Consider the following 17,232-nt stretch of genomic DNA (forward strand, 5'->3'; position numbering starts at 1 on the left):
GTCCTAATTCTTCCCCACCAGCATTTTCAATGGATGCCCCCTGGTTCTATCTCAGTCCATTCTGCACCTGTATTAAGCACACAAAAGTAAAACAATCTTTCTGTGGGTATTATTCCAGTTATAGGGGACAGTTATCTTCCAGCATAACAGGCGACACAAAAAGAGATGCTTATTTACCTGATTCGTACAAAACTTTTTGAGCTGTGATATGGAGACGGTGAGACGAGTAATGCGCGGACCATATCTGCACACGGGGATTTTTGGGTGAGATGGTGAGATGCTTACACTTATCCTCAGGAACCTCAGGGACAGCCTAGTGGGGGTGTGCAAACGGGAAGGTTTTAGCACAGCTACCTCACACCAGGAGGGCATGCTACAGGTGGGCCTTGCAAAATTCACGGTCATCGTTACGTGTGAACAGGATACAAACACGTTGTCCTGCTTTGATACACAAGAATGCGTATACCCTCAAGAAATCTGGGTATCTGATCTCTTGCACACAAGGTAGAAGAGCCCGTGGCCCAGTTCACACAAAATGGCAACCAGGCATACCAAGAATTGATTTGAGAACTGTATTACCAACAGGATTTATGCTCCTTTCTGATAAGATAAAAATGGCTGAGCTTCTAAATAACTCTAATGTTGAAATCTCTGAAGCGGTTGCTACATTTTTACTCTGTGTACTGCAAGTTGTGCAATAATGATCTTCTTATTATATTTGGAATTCTTGACACACACCGGTTTTATGCCTAATGAAGGTTTTGGATATGGATTTGGCATATCAAGACTGATTGTCTACAGCTTGCTCTCCCGGTAAGGGAGGCAAGGGTGCAGAACTATAGCAACTGAAAGGGCTTACGCTTTTATACTGCAAAATGATAAAATGGCACTGACAGAGAGCAAATTGAATTTCAAAATGCAAACAGATTGTTCTAATCTAAACAGTTCTGGCACAACATAACAGAGTGAACAAGGATTCCACGTTCCTTCCCTATTCTGTTTCAGAAACAGGGTGTGCAAGATAGTGAATGGACATATAATTTTTCCAAGCACAGTGCAGGTCACACAGGTATAGGTTGTTGGGGGTTTTTAGGAGTTGACCCATCACCCCCATCCCCAGTCATGAAAAAATTCATGTTGTATGGACCAGTCTTACAAGTATCAAGCCAGTAAGGTCCAGTGGGGAACAGAGGTTGCATTGAATGTGGATGTGGGAAACTTGTTCGTATCCATCCTTGCTGTGAAGCACAATGAGTGGCCAAGGACAAGTCTAATTCTCAGCCAGACTCAGGGACTTGGATTCACTGGAGATACAGTTTTCCATCTGCAAAGGATGACTTCCCCAACTCCCCCTTCCTGCCGCAGCCCCAAAGCCCTCTGACAGTCTACTCCTGGAAGAATGGGCCCATATGAACAGGATTGGGATGTGTGGGGAGGTAATCAGAGGCCTGTGGCAAGAAATAGATGAAAGCTTCCCATCTAACTGTGGATGCAAGTAACAAGAGGGGCCTCAGCTCGATTATGGAAGAATGCATGTTTTCCATGCAGGATTTAAATCTCTAATTCAAAGGCCTGCCAATAGTAGTACTAGGAACAAGTTCTGCTAGAGATGCTGAAGAGCTAAGAATCACAGCAGGTATGCTGAAGGTTAGCAACAGTTGTCTAAAGGAGGGTCCTGATCTCAGGGCTTTGGAACGGGAGTCACTTTAGACCAAATCTGGCTCTTTGACAAGACAACTATTTCTTTGATGTTTCTGGCAAGCATTGACAATATTGCTCCAGCAGTGGTGATGGGACAAACCTTCTCTACTCTGAGGTTTAGATTATGCTGCCACAGGAGGTGGTGATGGCCACTAACCTGGATAGCTTTAAAAGGGGCTTGGACAGATTTATGGAGGAGAAGTCAATTTATGGCTACCAATCTTGATCCTCGTTGATCTGAGATTGCAAATGCCTTAACAGACCAGGTGCTCGGGAGCAACAGCCGCAGAAGGCCATTGCGTTCACATCCTGCATGTGAGCTCCCAAAGGCACCTGGTGGCCCACTGCGAGTAGCAGAGAGTTGGACTAGATGGACTCTGGTCTGATCCAGGGGGCTTGTTCTTATGTTCTTATGTTCTTGAAGAAGATAAATGACCTCACAGCAGTTCAGGCCACTGAGTTCAATTTCCTTTTTCATTGTACTGACTAGAATGGTGAGTGAAGGCGATTTAGTACTTCCCCCCCAAAATACTTAGTTCCTCGCTTAAACAGCTGCTGGTGTTCAGAACAGCAGTACCTTGAGAAATTAATTTCAGAAGCTCTTCGTGAGGAGTATTTTCCTACCTGCACATGTAGCTGAGTTCATGTTTGCAATTCCCATAAAGCATATTTTTTTGTCTGAAATTCCTCAGGTACTTTGCTCAAGGAAGAGATTCCGAATTCACTTTGAAATTTCGCACTAGGTAAAATTCATTGAACAAAACCAGATCTGTAACCGAAAAAAAAATCATTTTTTTTAGGTAAGAGTATCAAACGTTTCATGCAAATAGTCAGTCAGGTACCTGTAATTTTCCAGCCCCATGAAATAATCAAGAAATATAAACAGATATAAAGTTATGCAGAAAATGGTACTCAGAGACGAAGAATAGCTATTGTACATAATATATCAGAGGTCTCCCTAAACTGGTACTATCTCCTCATCTGAATGTTCCATCGAGCCCTTCAGAGAATGAAAAAAATTGCCTTCTTCAGAGGAAGACATAAAACACTCATAATGTACCTAATTGTGATCTATTATGCCATCGGGAGAAAGCTCTTCCTGACCCCAGCTGGTAATCAACTTATGCCCTGAGGCATGAAGATTAATAGAATTTGTAACTTAATCCTTGCTAGTGTTAATGCAGATGCAGTTATCTTAGACCAATTCTATAAATCAGAGGATTTTTTTTAAAGCTCACGCTTGGCAGCTTAATACAGATACATTACTGTGAGCCATCCCATCTCCTACTCATCTCTCCTCACTTCTCATTTACAACAGCATTCTGTCTCTCCCCGCCCCCAGCCATTTACTAGGGATACTAACAACCACCACCATGCACTTATTTTAATCATCAAATGCAACTGAGGAAGGATATATACTGGTATATCTATATCTATATATCTGTATTACATATTGAGCTGCTGAATTAACTACACGTTTGTTTTGATCAATGGCAGCCCAAGTTCAGAATCTTAGGCTGAAATTTTAGCAAGATGGCAAACCTCCCAGGCATTACTTTTAACAGTAGTTCACTGCTCAAGTAGGCATGGGAAGCATGACAGCATCTCTTTGTGAATAACAATATGGACAGCTGATGTATAGTTCTATGTGCACAGATATGACGTATCAGTTCCCCACCAGTTGTAACTGGACTGTATCAAATATAAATATTCAGGCCATCTTAGCTATAGTTCCAGGGAGAAGGGTGGAAGGCTATTGGTGAAGGACAGAGGAGGAGGAGGAAGAGGAGGAATTTGGATTTATACCAAAAAAGGAGGAGGAGAAGGAGGAAGAGGAATTTGGATTCATATATTTCTCTCCTGTAAGGAGACTCAAGACAGCTTACAAAATCCTTTCCCTTTTCTCTCCCTGCAACAGACACTTTTGTGAGGTAGGTAAGGCTGAGAGAGTTTCTAAGAACTGTGACAAACCCAAGGTCAGTGCATAACCACACCCAGTACATCAAACAGGCCTCCTGAGTTGCCAACACTGTTCCAAATTCTGTAATCCTTGGTATCCTCCTAGCTCCCCTCCGCAACTGCAGACGGTCATTTGGTTCCAGATATTTTAGCAGCAGTAATCGCATGCCTTTGCAGAATAGTCTGTGGTGCGTTTCAAATGCCAACTTGGATGGATGATGAACACCCCCTGGAAGCATCTGTGTCTGAATTTAAATGGATGGGGGAGTGACAGCAAGATGGAGCTTCTTCTTCTGACAAGCCCTTGGCAGATCATTGGTTGTCATCGAGCCCGATTCCATTTCTTGCTCCCTGCCAGAAATGCCACCTACATGCCTGATGGCAATTAGTCCCTTGGAGGTGCTAATGAATAAAAACAGCCAGCATAGTTTGCAGGACAGAGGAGACGAACCCAGTCCATCTATTTAACTCCGCGTATAGATACGAAAGCCACAAAGAACACGCAGTTTCCCACGCTTCCATCCACGTACCAGCAAACCCCCTACCTCCCTATGTGTATTTGTGGAAAGAGAGGTGATCTAATGCAGCATGTTGACAACCGCATAGCAGAGGAGCAGGGAGTAGCGTAGTGAATCATTACCTGTTTTTCAGTCCCTCGTATACTGTACAAGATATTAATTTAGGTCTGTGGACAACAACATATACACCAGCCCTCTCATATTTCTAGAAGTTACAGAAAGCTCCCCAAGCCTTCTCCCACCTCTCATGCGCTCCCTTCTGTTGAACGATGTGCTGGTTCCAACCAAACTTGGAAGAATAGGTGCTAAACACAGCATGACATAATAGGTATATTTATGGCTTGGTATTTATGGAATTTATGGCTTGGCCAGTCGCACACATTTCTAAAGAGAAAGTCTGTTCTCATGACATTTCTAGCCAAAACGCTGTGTATGTAATGTGTCTGGACAGCTACACAGACTTGTGGGTGATGCACCAAATATTTTTATTTCCTCTTCACTTAAATGTCATGCTTTTCTATGGGATTCCCATAGTCCAGTTGAAGCGCTTTTTTAAAAAGAAAAGTGCTACAGAGAAATCCTAAACAGAGGTCTTGTTCTGCACAGCACAAAAGAGATGTGTGTGGGGTGTCTTAAAAAGAGGCAGCTGCTTCTTTTCACTCCGCACCCCCCAAAATAAGATGTCCAGGAGACATGTGAAAGAGAAGCGGCTTCTGGTGTGTTTGCCAGACAGCAAAGGTATGTGAAGGTGAAATATCTTTTTTCTCTGGTCCGTTTCACCCTCAGCTTGGCCCAATATGTTGTGTGCAGCTGAAGGGATTCTCCCTGGCCGCATTTGCTGACCGTTTCCCCAGGATATTTGCTCTGCAGGCTCTGATCCTGGTTGTCTTTTCAGCCCACAAAGTAAATGGTTGTATTCAGCTGGTCCTGCTGATTTTGATGGAGGAAACTGGGAATCAAAAGTTGAAAGGAAGCAACCAATTACATTTTTAAAGTTTGTTTTCATTACGATGCTGATTTGGAAGCCACCAGAAAAGTTACATGCATTCAGAGGAGGTGATTGTTGCTGATTCTCCCTTTCTACAGCAGATTTGACTCCCCCTACCATACCATGGGAGTGCCCTGTCCCCAGGAAGAGCATGTCAGGAAGGGGCATTTTGAGCTGGTGGGGGGAGTGGGTAGAAAGGGAAATTGTGTCCCACAGATAAAAAATCACTCCCATGGAGTCAAGCCATTGCAGGCTCCCCTGGGAACTTTTTAAAGCTGATATTAAAAGAAGTGGGATCAACTGGATTAGCTTTGTCAATTTCACATAGCACTTGCCATGTTAATGTTTGGGCAGAGACAGAAACAAGCAGGGTAGATTGGATCAACTTTGTCAGTTTCATATCGAACTAGCATTAGTGCAGACCACATCTGGCCAGAAAATGTTGTTCTTTGTGGAGCGGGAGCCCTAGGTGTGTCTATTCCTTCAGGGAATTGCAGGAGTTGTTTTGGTTTCCACTTTGGGTTGATAGTTCTCAACAGGAGAAATGGAGCCTGAGACATTTTTGAATCGTCTCTTCAAAATGTAACTGCACACTAACGATAGAGTGCCTGTGCAAAAGAAAAAAGGGGTCGTTGTTTTGCATCACAGATGATATCTCACCACAGTGAGGAATAAAATATTCTCAGCAGTAGTGTGTAGAATAAATGCAACTGAAGAGACAGGAAGGGGACCCAAAACAACAGGGGGAGGGAGGTGTGCAAAATGATTTCACAGAAAATGTTTCCAAGACACAAGGTTTGACCACTGAACAAATCTGTGGTTAAGCTGGGCATGTGGAAAAAGTCGTTTGTTTCACCATCTGGTGAGCCACAGTGTTTCTACAAATACAGGTGAGGTGAGATCAGTATATGAGTCTTTTTTCTTCTTTTTTTCTGTTGGCAAAAGTTCTACAAGGAAGCCAAGGCATCCTCGCTTACAAGGAATATCTTTAATTATAGATGGCACAAAGCCACACATATGTATACACAACAGATGTCCAAAAATACGGATTCTACATGCAACTGCATTCTGGCGAGCCTTGGTATTTTCCCCCATCACTCTGCACAAGTTCCCCACAGGAAAGCCTTCTTCTAAATACAGACATTCCTGAATACCAAGCAACCAGGAAAACCTCGCAAGCACCACAAGTCAAATCACGATCATTCTTCAAATATCTCTTTCCTGTCTGAAGCAAGAATGGACAACCTATGGAAATAATACTCGGAAGCATTCAACAAATGCACTGCATCCAGCGACACCCTTTGTGTCTGTGTTTTATACATGGCTAAACCTTATTATTAGAGATGCTGCCAAATTCTGACACCAGTGGAATATAAAAGTGAGCCTGTAGTGGAACTGTCCAAGATAGAACCATACCAGAATAAGCTGGGAATGGCTAGATCCCAGCTCAGTTCTCTCCATGTCTCTTCATCACAGAAGGTTTCACAGTGCATGCGCAGAGGGCTCCTCCAATGAGTTAGAGCAAGGGTATCTTGAACTTTTTCTGCAGTTGAACCAGACAATTTAATTTCAATCCAATTCTTACTTTCAAAAACATATCAAAATATTTTTTTTTAATTCAAAAAGCCCCATGGAACTTAACTCTACAGGGACACTGAAAGTATACAAAGAGGATCACAATGCTCAAAGCTATGCTTGAAACACAACTCTTAGTGAAGGACAGGAATAAGTGTGTAACTGACAGTGAAAATTTTGCTGGGTAAAAATTACAAGGATGGCTGGCACTACAGTTAAGCCTCCCCACCTCCAGGCACTCCAGCTTAGTCCATCAGACTAAGTACTCAAACCATTAGATTAACGACGCAACTCTCAAGGTTGATGTCTGCCTTTTGTCTACCATCCAGAAAGGAAGGATTCCCCTTTGTCCTGGGAGATTAAGGGCAACTCTGCATAACCCTGAGGGTCCCTCTTACCCTATAAGAAGCCCTCTCTCCCAGTAGCTAGCGTTCTGTCTGTTGATATTGTCACCAACGTGTTGATCTAACTAGAGCTAAGCACAGGTTGCTCAGCTATGTTCATCAAACCTTTCCGCTCCCCAAATTCCCTTCATCTATTCCAAACCTATCATCTCAACACTGCTTGTAACCTAGGACTGTGTGTAAGTTCTGCTTCTTTGATTATTGTGTGTTTGTATACCCCTATTATTCCTAAATAAATTTGTAAAACTTTAATTTGCTCTCCTGCAGATTTCTTGCAAAAGCTGGCCTTAATATACATAGGTTGCAAAGATCTCGAGCTTGCTCAACCTTCTGCTAAAGCCACAAGTCTGTTATCACTAATTTCCCCACTCAAAAAGGGACAGACTCCCAGCGTTTTGGGTAGCAATGGGAATAAATTGCATTAATCTCAGTAGGGCTTACATTTCTAAGCACGGATGCAAAGGATTGGGAGTTATAGGTCAATTCTACATAAAACAAATAAGACATTTGGGGAACATTTTTTAAAAAGATGATTTCTTTTTTTTGGGGGGGGAGGTCCGGGCAGCACAAATAAGATGTCCTGGGAATGTCTTAAAAAAGCAGCCTCTCACTCTTTGTCCATACAACACAGGTGTCAAGAGGAGAAAAGATGGTTTTCCCAATCTGACCTTTTTGCTCTCTGGTCACTTTCCTCCTCAGCTTGTGCCTGACATTTTGTGGGCTGCTGAAGGGATTCTCCCTGCCTTCATTGTTGAAGGTTGCCCCAGGCTCCAATCCTGGGCACCTTTTCAGCCCCAAAAGTACGTGGATGTACTTAACTCGTCCTGCCCATTCCAGTAATATATAATTTCCTAGTTTTTAAATTTTCGATGAGATCTCTGTGAAGAAACACAGACATGCTATAAGAATCTTAGTTGCTCAGAGAATTGATCTACCACTGGTTGAAAAGCACTGGGTAAATCTGTTGTCTGCGGTCCCAATGCTTTTCAATGGATGGTAGATTCTCACAGCATGTCTACTTTTTCTTTGAAGTCACTTCATTAAAAAAATTAAAAATAGGAAAACTGTATGTTGCTGGAATCCACTTGATGAGCTGAGTACAACTATGTACTTTTGGGGCTGAAAAGACACCCAGGATCAGAGCCTGCAGAGCAAACAGCCCAGGGCAACCTTCATCAAACTGAGGCAGGGAGAATCCCTTCAGGTACACAGAAAATGTTGTTTGCAAGCCAAGGAGGAAACTGATCAGAGAGAGAACGGTCCAGCGGGAAACATAAGAGCCCCCTGAGCTCCATATCACTAGTCAAAAGACATCCTGCAGATGCCTTGAGGTTAAAAAGTCCAGCATCTTCAAAATAAGATGGCTTGAGCTGAAATAAGACCTGAGGCCGGACCTCTTGGGGAAAAAGCTGTGCAAAGTTCCTCGTCAAGACGCCCCCCCCCCCCCCCCCGTCCTCAGGACATATTATTAGCATTGTGCAGAATGGAGCATACTTAATTCTTTAAGAGCTGAAAAAAAAAGTATCTCCTAACTAACCTCCATTCAGAAATCTTCCAAATCTATAACTATGAACGCCATCTGTTTTAAATATTTATGAATTTGGAGCGCTGCATTTTAACTGGTATTATTTTTTAGCATTTTATCCTGTTTATCCACTTGCCTGTAATTATGTTGTAAACCGCCCTGAGCCCTTTGGGGGAGGGCGATATAAAAGTGGAATGAATGAATGAATGAATGAATGAATGAATGAATGAATGAATGAATGAATGAATGAATGAATGAATGAATGAATGAATGAATGAATGAATGAATGAATAAATAAATAAATATTCTTGGGCAATAAAAGTTTGTTTTTAATTTTTTTCCCCTTCCAGCTCCGTGTCAACTGGATTAAAAATAACGTTGCATCAAATAGTAACAATAAAATAATATTTCAGCTACAGGACTGCCTTTCAGTGTATTTTTAATGTTGGCACAATTCAAAATAGCTTTGCATACAGTAATCACTCCACCTGTTGAGTCATCCTCACGTCCACATGGCTCCATTAAAAAATTCATTTTTAAGTGATCAAAACATAACATTTCTGCTAGAACAGATGCCTTGTTTGAGCAAAGTGCTACATTTCTTTATTATTCAAAAGGCTTCGGCTTTAAACAAAGCATGAGTAATATCCAATGAGTAGGGAAAGGTGAGGAGGGCTGAGTCGGCCTCATGGCTCATTATGACTGACATTATTCCAAAGCCCATTTTCAGAATCGGTGTTCTCTTGACACTGACAAAAGTCCATGGCCTCAGTTGACTTCCCTTAATTCAAATTAACTGACTGTGGGGGGGGGGGGGTTCAATAGTTTTTTTTTGCCTTCTGCACCTGGCCAAGTTCAAAATCCAGTAGTCACAAGGACCTGCCAGTGATTCATTTTGTTAATTTTTAATGCTACGATTTACAGCCCACATCTTCTTGCTCCCCTATTGTTAGGTCCCAAGAAAGACACCTACAACTAATGAAGTTTAAATGCCTGCGAAGATTTGACAGCTCTTCTCATCTCCCTTACATTTCTGTTTTTTCCCCCATGGAAGCCACAAATAACCCTTGCTGAAAGATCTTCGAGAGGATTCTGACAAATAATGTAGGCTGTTAAAAGGAGTGCTATTTGTTCTTCTCCAATTCTTTTTTTTTAAGGAACATGTGTCATCCTATATCAGCTTCCATGGCAGAGTGGGGATTTGAAACACAGTCTCCCAGATCCTAGTCTAATTTTTTTTAATGCTACCCTACCTCGGCCAATTGGCCATGCTGGTAGGGGTTGATGGGAATCGTAGTCCATGAACATCTGGAAGGCCATAGGTTCAGTGGTGGGATCCAGCAGGTTCTTACAGGTTCCCGAGAGTAGGTTACTAATTATTTGTGTGTGCCGAGAGGGGGTTACTAATTGGTGATTTTGCCACGTGATTTTTGCCTTAGTTACGCCCTCCTCTCAGCAGTAGCAGCAGAATTTGAAGCAGTCTAGCAGGAGGTGCACCGACGTGCGTGGCAGCCTGCGCCTGCGTGCATTCGTTTCCCGCCCAAGGACCGGCGCAGCGGCTGCGTCCTTGCCACAGCCCCACCCAGGAATGCCCTGCCCCTGGAATGCCTGGCCACGCCCCCGTCATGCCCCGTCCAGCCCCATTGGCGCTACGCCACAGTTTGTATCCCACCACCATGGGAACCTATTACTAAAATTTTTGGATCCCACCACTGCATAGGTTGGAGTCTCCTCATCTACAGCACACTGGCTCTCTACAGGTGTTAGTTTTTGTACCTCTGAACTCTTAATAGATTATCATTACTTCATATAGATCTCTGTAATTTCCTTTTTCATCCAGCACTCTTTTTTTTACAGTTTGTCAACCTAGAAGTAGGGAGTTATCTCGAGACCTTTCTCAGTAAACTGATTACTTTTTGGAATGGATCTTGTTCTGAACCACTTCTCTCCTTCTGTTCTGCCTGATGGATGTTCCAATGCATCCAATAAAGTGAGGAAAGCTTAGGAAAGCTTAAACAGGAATACGTTTTGTTTGGTATTTAAGGTGCTACTGCTCCACTGTTTCCTGATGTGAGTACTAAGATGCCCCCCAATCTGATTTTCAGTGAGTACTGAATAATTACAAGGCAATTTAGATTACCAGAAATCTCTTCCTGCACACACATTGTACAACCGATAGACCCCTAGGTAATTGCTGTTCTAAATTAATTGGATCCAAATCTCTCATTTATCAGACACAGATCACTTGTTCTTATAATTTTACTTTGTACACTAGGAAATTATTCTTGCTATTGCAAAGTAAAAAGGAGTGGTATTTGTTCTACTTCAAATCTTTTCTTTTAAGGGACATGTGTCATCCTAGATCACCCCATCTCTTTGTTGGGTCTTGTAGTGTAGTCATGTCTCTATAACCATGAACCTACCCAGAGGGTCAGGAAAAAGAAAAGCATCATGACATTGATAATGAAAATCAAATGATTAAAATTTCCTTCGCAACAAAAGCACAGAAAAATGGGAAGATACACACACTGCTGTCTTCAAACAATGATTAATTCTTGCGTCACACACAGGAAGTAACAATCACCCCGGTTAATTCATCAGGAATGCTATCAGCATTGGTTTCCTGTTTACTTCCAACAGGAGCAAGAGGGGCATACAGAAATTAGCGTCATTATTACACTTGAGACCGCCTTTCATTAATTTGCATAGGACAAATATATAGCGGCTTCCAGTTAGTGTCCTAGTTGCACCTTTGATTGCATAGTGAAGGAGATGTGTTTATTACCGTTAAACCTTCTACAACACACACACACACAAAATATTCAACCTATAATATACATCCCCCGTCTCGAGATAATCCTTTTACAAGGCATTATCAGGGAGTTGGGGAGGACCAGAAGGACCAAATGAGAAGGAAAAAGAAAGGAAAAGCAAAAGGGGTGGGGGAGAGCACTCAGTTGAATAATCGTGTTGGTATTTGGAGATGGGCTAGATCTGTGGTGGCGAACCTTTGGCACTCCAGATGTTATGGACTACAATTCCCATCAGCCCCTGCCAGCATGGCCAATTGGCAGGGGCTGATGGGAATTGTAGTCCATAACATCTGGAGTGCCAAAGGTTCGCCACCACTGGGCTAGATAGTATAGCAGACAGTGGTTGGCTTCAACCCAAAGCCTGGCAGAACATCTCAGTCTTGAAGACCCAAGGGAACTGTTTAAGACCTCGAGCAGTCTGGGGCCCATGTATCTTTGGAACTGCATCTCCCCATATCACACTCCAGTCCTCCAACCGAAATCTCCTGGTGGTCCCTGGCCCCAAGGACATTATATTAGCCTAAACCGGAGCCAGGGGTTTCTTGGCCCTGGCTTCAGCCTGGTGGAACTCTCTGTTGGCTAATACCAGGGTCCTGCAGAGACTGGCTTCTTTTTTGTCTGCTCAAATTTGAAATTTCTCGTCCTTGCATTGGGCAGTCAACAGGAACTTGGTACAGGGCAAAGCATAGTACCTACCACTAAGACATCTTGTCTAGAGAATTGTGTGACAGGTTACATCTCTGCTGTCTAAGCATACACTTTGATGGATTCACATCACTGTATGTATGACATGAAGAACTTCCTCCTTTTTCCATATGAGCCCACCTGCTTCCTCTGGTCATCCTCAGAGATCTGTTTCAGTATCCCCCACCATCTAACTCAGACAGCTGGCATGCCAAGAATTAGCCTTTTCTATTATGGTATTGAAACTTGGAATTCCTTCCCCAAGGGATTCATCTGCCTCCTTGTATTGTTGTCTTTTACCAGCAGGCAAAGACTGTGTTGTTTCATCCAGCATATGCCCAATAGCGATTATTGATCCTACTCTTATTTGTTTGCATATTTTAATATTTAATTGCACTTCATAATTTTATCTAAATTTTTAATTTTTAATGAGTTTTAATTAAATTTTTTTACTGTTTTAATTATATTTGTTTATTTATTAGTTTTTAGTTTTATATACCACCCTCCCCCGAAGGGCTCTGGGCGGTGCACAACATATAAATCGAAGTAGAGCACAGTTCAAAACATAACAAATACAACTATATTTTATTTATTTTATTTATTTATGGGATTTCTATACCGCCCAATCCCCAAAGGGCTCTATAATAACATAAATAGTTAAAACCTCTATTAAAACACAGTGCTACAGTATATAACACCTCGCGTCTGGCAGATAAAACCCTCCCGAGAGGGGATTGGTAGGTCCCTCAGATGTATGAGGACCATCAGAGAGGGGAGATCCCCCAAAGGGGGGGGGCTCTGCATCAGCAGCCGGTCTCTCCAAAAGCCCGATGGAACAACTCAGTCTTACAGGCCCTGTGGAACTCACCAAGATCCCGCAGGGCCCGGACAGCTGGAGGGAGAGAGTTCCACCATCCTGATTGTGTGTGGAAAAGTGACATAAAATGTTTTCAATCAAATATAAATAAAATTAATATATGTAGAAAACTATTAATTGAATCCTTTAAGGTCTCCAGATTGGTTCCCCAAAAAAATGCCCCAAATGACTTTTCTGCAATATAGGTCTTAGCAGTGCCAGGTCTTAGCTCCAAAGCCAAAACTGTGTAGACTATTACCCACTTGTTTCCAATCCCTGCCAAAGAAGTCTGATGTAATTCTGATATAAACGTATCAGAAAGATCATAAATCACAGATACTTGATCAGGAATTTTCAAATATGTGTTCAAACAAGCAGTGAAAAAGAATGTATTGCTATCACAGGCTGATTATACAATGGTTTCTATGGGTATGAAAGTTAATAAAATTTGCATAATCCTTAGCCAAAGGTCTCAAAGCATTGGTTCATTTCATAAGCAAGTCAAATCTGGCAAAAGCCATGTCTTTCTAATGGAATTCTAGATTCAGATAATATAGTTGCCATTACAAAAAACTGAAATCAAATTGCATGCATTATAGTGCAAACCTAACAAATGATCAAAGTTTATGGACTTAGGCAGCAGTCCTTATACAGACATGCTCAGGAATAAACCACTAAACAGACCAGAACTTACTTCCAAGTAAACATAATTGCACTGTAAATGATCTGCTGAATCAGATCTATGGTTTGTCTACAGGACAAAGGTCCTGATGTTTCTCAGCAACATATAAACAGATAGGGGCTAGCTACTCTCTATTACACATTGTGCTGCTGGCAGCAGGGGCGTAATTCCTATTGGGCAAAGTGGGCAGTTGCCCAGGGCGCCCCCTTGTGGTAGGCGTCAAAATTGCAGGGTCTGTGTTTTGTTTGGTATTTTAGTGGGTTTTCAGTTTTTGGCCTGCAGGGGGCGTGGTTTTTAGGCTAGCAGCACCAGATTCTCCTGATGCTATCACCCAGGTTTGGTGAGGTTTGGCTCAGGGAGTCCAAAGTTATGGATTCCCAAATGGGGTGCCCCATCTCCCATTGTTTCCAATGGGAGCTAATAGGAGATGGGGGCTACACTTTTGAGGGTCCATAACTTTGGACCCCCTGAACCAAACTTCACCAAACCTGGGTGGTATCATTAGGAGAGTCTCCTAAAGTTACCCTGGAAGTTTGGTGCTGCTAGCCTAACAATTGCACCCCTGACAGCAGGCAACCCCCAAATTTCCCCAGATTTTCCTTTAAAATACCCCTCTTTGGCATGGATTTAAAGGGAGAATCTGAGGTCCCCAGTTTAAACATTGAAGGCGATGCTGTTTCAGGGTGATGCTGTTTCAGGGTGGGGGATGATCCACCCCCAAATAGCATCACTTTCAATGTTGTTTAAACTGGGAACCCCAGATTCTCCCTTTAAGGTGGATTTAAAAGGAGAATCTGGGCTCCCTAGTTTAAACACCATTGAAAATGATGCTGTTTGAGGGTGGACTCCAGCTGTTTCCCCCAATTGGGGAGACTGGATACAACACCATAAAATGTTCTCATAGCAGTAATAAAACATTTTGAAAGCATTTTGAAAATGTTTTCAAAAAAATTATTTCTGCTGTGTGGCATGGCCTATTGCTGTGTTCAGATTTATGAGTTGGGGCATGTTCTATAATGTGATGGTGACTTTGAAACGACCTGGTGTAAAAAATCATTGCTTGGTCACGGTGGGGGAGGGCGGCTGCCCATGGGGGGGCCACCAAACTCCAGTTTGCCTAGATACGCCACTGGGCATAGCTACAAGGGGGCCAGGGGGTGCATGTTGCACCGGGCACGCGCCTGGGGGGCATCAAACTCAGGTTTTGCCCAGGGCTCCAGTTTGCCTAGTTATGCCAGGCAGGGTGTGGGATGCTGTGAGGGTGTGGTCAGGTCCAGCCCTGCAGGGCCAAACAGGTGGCAGGCCGCAGCGTAGTTGGAAGACAGTCCAATGGGTCAAGGCAGGCGGCAGACACAAGCGTAGTCAGAAAACAGCCCAATGGGTCAGAGCAGTTGGCGGGCAAAAGCGTAGTCAAGAGTCAGTCCACAGGTCACAGTACAGGAGATCCGATAAGCAGGCTGGGAATCAGCAGTAGACCAGACACGCAGAGGTGAGAGGTAACACACTCGTTGCACCCAGGCAGAACCAAGCTCAAAGTAAGGTTTATATACCGAGCCTTGTCCACAGGTTGAGATTCTGCAAGGAGTTAATCGTCGTCAGATGCGCACATTTCTATCTTCCCAGATAAACTGGAAAGGATAGAAGAAGAAAAGGAAAATCCAAGGGGATTGTTTAAAGCTACATAACATTTGTGGGATTCTGATCTCTCTGAGATTTCAGCTCTACTACTACATTTCATCTAATGTTAGCAACTCTAAGCCCAACTTTGTTGCAAAAGTGCGATAGAAAATTGAACAAATGCGTGAATGAATGTTTGACTATTCATCCCTCAAAAGCTAAGTTTGTAATGGAATCCACAGCAAGTAGAAGTGAGCAGTAGCGACCTTTCAATAAAATAATGCGATTCTCCCAAGCAAATAGATCAGGAACAACAGCTACAGCACTTTGTGTCCTGCAAAAAGTGAGAGAGAGAGAAAAATTCTGCCAACAGAGCTGGAAAGGAAGAAGATGAGAGAGAATAAAGCAGCAAAAATCTACAGTCCTATTTACAATTACAATATTTATTATGTCTGTAGACATATTTAATATGGCGATTTGACTAGAGCAAGTGACAGTTGTAAATGGTAATAAAACAGAAAGCTATAATTGAATAATAAGAGACGCAGTTATTATAACATCATTTCAATTAGGTTATAATTATATCAATTAAGTTTTAATAATGAGCTTTGATTTATGAAACCACCGGAGACTGGATTTCAATTACTGGAGACATGTCAGCAAGAATACTGCAATTCGGCACTCAGTTAAATACCTCAGCAATCAACACCACCCATATTTTCAGCAATATTTAATACCAAAGTGGCAGGGTTTTTTTTAAAAAAGTTGGAAAGATATTTTCCTTATATAGCTGTTGGAGTTTCTTTAATTTTCCTAGGCTATGAAAAAGTATTTCATTCCTTCAAAGATTTTCCCCCTTCCAATATCAATCAAAAATTGTTACTCTTGTAAAAAATGAAGAGTCTGAATGAGGAGTCTTTTGTAATTTGCACTGGAGTGAAATACATCAAGTAAGATTTGTGTTTGTCCAGTTAGGGAAGCATCAAAGGAAAAGGTGGAGAATGTTTACCTTTGCCCATTTAAACTGTGTGGGTGTTGCTACAGATAACCTGTCTAGACTTTCCTCACAAGCAATATATGACCACACATGGTATTAGTCACCTTGTTATGAACACAGAGTTGACTTTTCCTTTTAAAAAATCTCATTTTCACAACACCTTATTCCACTTATGAGAGAACATAATCTTTTACAGCGATGCCCACTTTTATACACAGAAGCATTGTACGAGCCACAGTTCACGAATATTGCGAGAGCGACACTCCCCCATTTTAATCAAGGTATCAGATTTCAAACTTCCTGTTATGAAAATTCACAGCAATGAGGGCAAGTCTTTAGAACCCGCATGGTTGCTGAAGTTAAGCCTTTTCCATGGGAAGTCTTCCCTATCTAGAGTTTCAATAACACAGTCAGTTCTCTATGGAGGGGAATATGGGGAGGGGGAGATACGGAAAGCTTGAGTCAACTAGGGCATAGGTGTCAAACTCATGGCCCTCCAGATGTTAAGGAGTGCAGTTCCTATCATCCCCTGCCAGCATGATGCTGGCAAGGGATGATGGGAACTGTAGTCCGTAACATCTGGAGGGCCGCGAGTTTGACACCTGTGAACTAGCACCTATCGTTCAAAAAGTGTTGATACTACTTTTCTTTTGTTTCACAATTGTGTGGCTGTGTGATAACATGATCAAGCAATCAACGTAATTAATTTTTTAAAAAATGACTCTTCAAGAAAAATGTACTGATTTTTTTTAGATTGGCACACAAGGGGCTAATTCTGAAGGGGTTGGCTTTTTACAGATAGAAGTGCTGTTCTCTTACACTTCTGAGCTAAAGGAAGGAAGACATGTTGTAAGAATCATAGCTCTTTTATGAAACTGAAGATTTTAAATTTTTTAGCAAGCTTCATATTTTG

Source organism: Sphaerodactylus townsendi, linkage group LG11 (assembly GCF_021028975.2).
Source record: "Sphaerodactylus townsendi isolate TG3544 linkage group LG11, MPM_Stown_v2.3, whole genome shotgun sequence".
NCBI lineage: Eukaryota > Metazoa > Chordata > Lepidosauria > Squamata > Sphaerodactylidae > Sphaerodactylus > Sphaerodactylus townsendi.